This window comes from Hibiscus syriacus, unplaced genomic scaffold (assembly GCF_006381635.1).
Source record: "Hibiscus syriacus cultivar Baekdansim isolate YM2019G1 unplaced genomic scaffold, ASM638163v2 tig00110929_pilon, whole genome shotgun sequence".
In the NCBI taxonomy this organism is placed as follows: Eukaryota; Viridiplantae; Streptophyta; class Magnoliopsida; order Malvales; family Malvaceae; genus Hibiscus; species Hibiscus syriacus.
The window spans coordinates 330,312-338,071 of record NW_024062916.1 but is presented as its reverse complement, the minus strand read 5'-3'; positions in this window follow the sequence as shown (position 1 = coordinate 338,071).

The window sequence follows — 7,760 nt, the reverse complement described above, 5'->3', positions numbered from 1 at the left end:
TGGCGTGGACGGCTGGCGTTGGAGCTTCTGGAGCGTTCGGTGGGACGTGGCAGCGGCGGAGGCGGCGAGATAGCAACGGCGGCCGCGTGTCCCTAGGGTATCAGACCCTAGGGTTTCCATCTGGGGCAATCTGGACCGTTGGATCGTGCCAGATCCAACGGTTGTGAGGCGGCTGGTTTAGATTAGGGTTAGGAACCCTAACTGGAAACCCAATGTTTAGGGTTTCTGGTTGATTTGGACCGGTTCTGGTTTGTTTGTAACTGGGCCGGTCCAGTTGTAATTGGTCTGTATTATATTTATAATAATATAATAATAATAATAATAATATTAATAATAATAATATGGATAAAAAATTAATATCTTCAGCTGCCCCTCTTTGCTCATTCTTGTGTTAACAAGAATAGGGCAAAGATGAAAAGATAATAAATTTTTTATCCATTTTGACTTTACTTTGATCATGATGGAGATATTGAATAAATTCTTCTCTCTCTCCAGATAAGTTCTTCTTATTATGAACTTTCTGCTGGGGATGATGATGACCTCCTTTCTGTGATAGAGTCATTCAAAGGTTGAATAAGCTCTTGATGAGTTCTTCTCATTATGAACTTTTTCTAGGAATCAAGCAAAGGTTGAACAATTCTTCTCATTATGAACTTCTTCTTCCTTCTTCAGATGAGTTCTTCTCATTATGAACTTTCTCTGGAAAAGCTGATCCATCAAATGATGGATTCAGGTAAAAGGTTGAACAAATTCTTCTCATTATGAACTTCTTCTTCCTTCTTCAGATGAGTTCTTCTCATTATGAACTTTCTCTGGAAAGCTGATCCATCAAATGATGGATTCAGGTAAAGGTTGACAATCTTCATTATGAACTTCTTCTTCCTTTTCAGATGAGTTCTTCTTATTATGAACTTTCTCTGGAAAAGCTGATCCATCAAATGATGATCAGGTAAAAGGTTGAACAATTCTTCTTATTATGAACTTCTTCTTCCTTCTTCAGATGAGTTCTTCTCATTATGAACTCTCCTGGTAATGTTGATCCATCGAATAATGAATTCAAGCGAAAAGTTGAACAAGTTCTTCTCATTATGACTTCTTCCTTCTTCAGATGAGTTCTTCTCATTATGAACTCTTCCTGGTAATGTTGATCCATCGAATAATGAATTCAAGCGAAAAGTTGAACAAGTTCTTCTCATTATGAACTTCTTCTTCCTTCTTCAGATGAGTTCTTCTCATTATGAACTTTCTCTGGAAAAGTTGATCCATCGAATGATGAATTCGAGCAAAAGGTTGAATAAGTTCTTCTCATTATGAACTTCTTCTTCCTTCTTCAGATGAGTTCTTCTCATTATGAACTTTCTCTGGAAAAGTTGATCCATCGAATGATGAATTCGAGCAAAAAGTTGAACAAGTTATTCTCATTATGAACTTCTTCTTCATTCTTCAGATGAGTTCTTCTCATTATGAACTCTTCCGGAAATGTTGATCTATTGAATGATGGATTTGAATCTTTGCTAAAATCTTGAAATTCCTGTCAAATATTCAATATGGATAAATGAATGAAAATGTTCCTATTTTGCAAATGTCTAAATATGATGCATGAATGTTGATGCAATCTTCATTTGACTTCAAAGTGGTGAACTTGGTTTTCCTCCACTTCATCATTTATTTCCAAGGTTACCCTTGGATATCAGTGTAGCAACTTATGCTATCAAGCTTGCATTTCTGAAGAACCATATGATCAACTTGTATCTTTATGTATTCTTGGCTTCATGAAAGTCTCAGAAGAATTGTTTCATTTGTGGAACTCTTGTCGTAGTCAGAACTATGACCTTGATGCCCCATTTTGTCTTGGATAAAACCAACTTTCTTTGCTTGGAGTTGTGCAGAAATCCGATAAAGCTTTTATCTTTGAAAAGAGAATCTGTCATCTTTAAAAAGGGAATCTATCATCTTTGAAGAGTATAGATGTAGATATGCTGACTCATCAGGGATTAATTAGGGGAGTAGAGTCTGTTCTGATTTGACTCTTAAAATACATCACAAGGAAGATTTCCAATTCCTTTCATGTCTTCACATATAATCAGATCTCGAATAAGGCAACTTGGACATATCATGTCGAGATGCTTAACAACAACTTGTCGTTCAACCTTAGTTTGCTCCACTAGTTTCTTGTTGTCAAAATTTCAGCTCTCCTTCTGTGGAAAGAAATCTTCATCATATCTCACTTCTAATCTTGGGGTTGAAGAAGACAGACTTCATCTGGATTATAAATGGAAACCATATGATTACAACATTGGTTCAGCACCATAATCACTGGTTCGTAAAACGTTTGATAACACATTCATCATTTCCTGGCTTCTGTTTGGATGTAAACATTTGACAACATATCATCATTCCCTGTGGCTTCTGCTTGGATGTAAAACAGTTGACAACATATTCATCATTTTTCTTGGATTTCTGAAAAGATTTCTCAATCATTGAAGCTCTTGCATAGTGTTCAAAGCTTTTGTATGATGTCACAAGACCACTTGAGAAAAAACTCAATGGGAATATAAGTGAGATGTTGGTGTGCTTCATGACCAAAACTTGGTCAAATTCACAAAATATGCTAGTGTCGAATTGAATAGGAGACACTAATTGATCTTGATATCATCTTGGACAAAGACAATGATACTGATCATGTTTCTTCTATAATGATTTGTAGGAAGTAAAAACACTTCAACTATAGGATCAATGTACAGAAGATATTCGTGGAATTATTGCTGCTGGGGATGAAACAATCATGATAAAACCAAAATAGATGAAAACTCAGTTATCTTGGCTAGCAATGATGATCCCAAATAACAACGGGAATAACAGTAATATAAGTGAGAGTCGAGTCTCCCTTTTCAATGTCATCAAGCAAGCAAAACTGATGTGAAAACATCTTCATAATCTCAATAGTATGGTTGTAACTATTTGCTAGGAATCTCAAAGAAATATGAAATTATCACCGACATACAGAAGGCCAAATTCAATGCTGAGATCTTAAGGAACTGAACCCTGGATCGAGTGGTCTGCCTGGGGATCATCTTTATTCATGCAACCGTAAGTAGTTATCAAAGAACACTTCATGTGACACATGGTTAAGAAGATTGGGTATTTGAAAACATACTTGCTGAGTAAAAATTTTTGTTCAACAATATGATAATGTAACTGCCTGATGAACGAAGCAATTATGTATAGTCAGCTCGACTGTCATTGTTTCACCATTTTCATTCTTCATATCTTCTGTCTCATTGGAAATATTTTTTCAAGTCAATGATCTTGACACAGGATGATATGGGCCTTCAGCATGCCCCAACATGGGCTAATACAAGCGTGCAGAATGCATCGACATTCTTGATTCTGATTGAAATGGGCTTTCAGCATGCCCAACATTTGCTTCTTGTTAATCTGAGTCTTCAAAATACCCAAATATTCATATTGTTGTGAGCCTTCAAAATGCCCCAATATTTTATTTCTGGTGGAAATGAGCCCTCAAAATGTCCCACATGAAACATTTCTGTCTGAAATGGGCTTTCGAAATGCCCCAATATTCTGCTTCTGGTTACTCTCAATGTCTGTTTGACTTGAATATCATGATCCTCACGAGGTCTAATTTTGACAATACACTGTTGTAGGTACTTGTGGATTTATTCGTGCCCCAAATATTTATCTTGAATGCTCTCATTATGGTGTCACTAAACAGCAGTGTTGTCAAGTAACTGGAGGAATCCTCTTCACGTTGTCACAAACTTAAGAAGTACTCAATCATTCTGACAGAAACGTCTGAGATATGTGTCTTCTGAATGAGGTGTCCATTTTCTGTATCTGGAGGGATTTATTCAGACAGATCAGTATAAATAGCTTGTAATCCGTTCCAAGCTAACACAGTGGCCTATCATCTTTCAATTAAGGCCATCTCTGAAATATACTTTCTGTGGGAGAGAAACCAATTTATGCAAACAGTAATATGATACAATAGCAAGACTACATATACAGTGGTACAGGCTCTTGAAAAATCCACATTCATGCAATATGTTGATTCTGATAATAACTCATGATTATGAAGCGATCTTTCAGGATGATTTCACAAATATTGACAATTCTTCTGATATCGAGGAAATCCTGAATTCTGATTCTGATGAGGAGAATAAACTGTTATACTTGACAAAAATGGGATTCTCAGAGGCTGAGCTTCAATAGCCATGGAGAGATGTGGTCCAGATTCATCAATTGCAAAGTTGACAGATTTATATGCGCTGCTCAAATGACTAAGGCTGCTGATGCACTTCTTCTGGTAAAAGGTAGGAAGCCATTATGCAATGATCCCAATTACAAGCAAAGGCGAAACTTGGGCTATGATTTGTGGAAAAGGAAGAAGCAGAGGAAGCTTGAAAAGAAGCTTCTTAATGAAGATGATCATGCAGTTCATCTTTCAATTCCAATGATCGGTTATGGGGTTCCTACCGAATCAGATCAGATAACTCAAAGAACACTTCCAGAAGATGCTATTGGGTCTCCTTATTTCTATGAGCAAATTCATCTTTAAATCCAATGATTGGTTTTGGGGTTCATACCAAACCAGATCAGATAACTCAAAGAACACTTCCAGAAGATGCTATTGAGTCATCTTATTTCTACTATGAGCACATGGCACTTGCTCCAGTTAATGTTTGGACTGGAATATCACAGTACTTATTCGATGTAGAGCCAGAATTTGTAGATTCGAAGCATTTTCATGCTACTACACTGAAAAGGCTATATTCATAATTCTGCCAATTGAGAACATATTTTCTCTTATTCTGCTTCCTCCATGTGCTGATGCTTTTCCATTGACAAAGAAATGATGGCCTTCATGGGATCCAAGAACAAAGTTGAACTGTTTATAAACATGTACAGGAAGTGCCAAATTGACAGAAAGGATCTGTAAGGCTCTTGAAGCTTATGACAATGAGCCACCTTCGAGTGTCCAGAAGTATGTTCTTGATGAGTGCTGAAAATGGAATCTGGTATGGGTTGAAAAGAATAAAATTGTTCCACTTGAATCTGATGAGGTGGAAATGCTTCTAGGTTTCCCTAAAAACCATACACAAGGATCTGTATAGAGACATGTTCCATAGTGGTATCAATGTCCCGTCTCTTTTCTCTGGGATCAGTGCTGTAAAGATCGTCTTCTACTGTCTTAGTATATATTTGAAAACAGATGTGCAAGAACTGAATAATGATCGGTTGGAGCAATTGATGAGTAGATTTGGAGGATTCAACCTTGTTGTCAGTGGCATCCAGTGTAACAACCTTACTGGAAGAAATAAACATCATCAAGATGAACTGAAGATTTTTGTTGGTGCATTTTCTTGCAATGATTGCTACAACGAATGTCTCTTCTGCTGCTCCAAAATATGCAATGCAATATCTCACTCTTCCCGAACCATGGAAAGGTCTATAAGTGTAGAATTTTCCAATGTCTTATTATGTGCCATAAGTTCTCAATTTCAAGTTCAGCAATTTTCTTAAGGACCTAATGGATATAATCCTGGCAAATGATCAGCATGGAAAAAGCAGCAATGATGTATCAAGACTTGAGCCAGCATCACAGTATAACCAGAGTGCAGGTAATGACTTGTTCATTCCCATAATACATCTTACTGGGACTTATATCTCTGTGATGTAATCTTCTAGAGAACATGGATTGATGGCTGAGAAAAATAATCTATCTGGTGATGCTTATTGCCCTCAGCATGAGATAAGTGATAATCTTTCTTGATAGATTGCTAATAATGTCACAGGAGAGCGTTACAAGTTCCATTCTCCAGATTTTCTGACTTCTTGTACCACTTGTCTTCAAAAATGTGAAGTGTTTCATCATTCTGGCCTCGTTTTTTTTTTACAATTGAAGTAGAATGGGCATCAACTTGCTTCAAAGACCTTCCTCATTTGAGACTGTCCTGTTTGAAAATGTTTTTTTCTCCTTTCTTTATTGAAGAATGAAAGAATTTGTAGAATGTTGCATATCATAGGTTCACATAAAATCAAATCATAAACAATGAGTTTAATAAATATCAAATAAATTAACTACACTTTTAAATCATTCAAAAATCATAGTCCTATGGCAAGTGTCAAAATTATTGACTGATTTGAGGTGTAGGTTGATTCTGGTATAGTAAGGTCTCTCAGGTTTCAGGTTAGTCCAGCATATATGTCTCTTTGGCTTCCATTAACTTGAAGAAATGGTTGTTATGCATCTTGTAGAGATACTTCTTGATTCCAGAATCTCAGGAACGTCTTTGGGATGTGTGGTGCTTCATTTAAGAGCTTAAGATCATCTCTTATGTCGTTTGTTGCACCATTCAATATTCGAGCCGCCTTTTCAGGTTTTCAACTCGAATCCTCCTTTGGTTCTAAGATGTTATTTAAAAATTTATATCTTGAACCCTCCTTTTATCATTTTTCATATCATGCATTAAAGATTTTAAAAACCAATTTTTGCAAATAAAAATCAATCTTGAGAGGCGGAATGAATTCTGAAGATATTCTCTTTTACTTAGAAATCCATGTATGATTAAAATGGACTTTTCAGATACGTAACGTAGGCCATGGCTTATGGTTACGAAAGAAAGGGATAAAAAGGCCCAAATAAGTGTTTAAGGGTAATCAAACCAAGGATCAATTCATTCTGATGCCATCAATCTTGTTTTGTTTGACTTGGATCTGCCTTGCTGGGGAATTTTCCATCAACTGGATCCCTCTAGACTGCCAAATTTTGGATTCATTTCCATTTTCTCATATCTCCAGCATTTCTTACTCTTCTTGTTTGTACTTGATCAACCTTGTAACTTGAGGCTCAATAAGTCACCCATCTTGATTCAATTTTCCTTTTTTTTTTTGGTTCTTTCTTTGCTGGATGAGTCTAATACTTCAATTGCTTTGAGCACCTCCTTTTCCTTTTGCATTTTGGAGGTTTTCCATTATTCTTGATTGGATTGATCTTCAAGCACTCTGTATTGACAATCTTTATTCTTGTGAGAAAATATCCTTCACCTTGCCCCCTAATGTGGAGGGTGATCCTTGGTTAGGGTTGAATCAGAAGAAAAATCATTCAGGCTCAAGTGGGGACAACAAAGGATATATATATATATATTAAAGGATAAATGAAACAATGTCGTTCGTCATCTCATACACAGAAACCTTTGTAAAAAGAGGTATCTGCAGGGGGATGAATATTCAAGATTAATTTTACTTACATGAAAAATGTAATCAATGCATGATATATTTATTTCAATTAATCACTTTCCCCTTCTTCTTTGAGTATGCCCTAATCACTCGAAATTATCATCAATGAGTTGGTCCATGATGTCTCATCTCGTCTCTTCTTGCAGTAAAATTCATGAATAATTGAAAGTTTGGTTCTTTTGAGGTCTTTTGGTTTATGATGGTTTTGTGTTTGGAAGGACAAATGTGTGACTTTTAAAGTCACGTATATGGTGGAAGGTATAATATCATAAACCAACCAACTCTATCCGAGAAGGTAAACATCTAGAATTGATGTCTCAAAAACAAGTAGAGACATTTCTTAAGAATCTCAGATAAATGTAGTGTCAGGATTTGGTTTTGGTAAGGGTCGAGTAATTGGCATTGGATGGGATATATAATTTTACTACTTGCCAATAGATCTATAACTTTTGAAAAATTAAAAGAATATTTAATCTACTTGATACTCAATAATCTCAAGATTA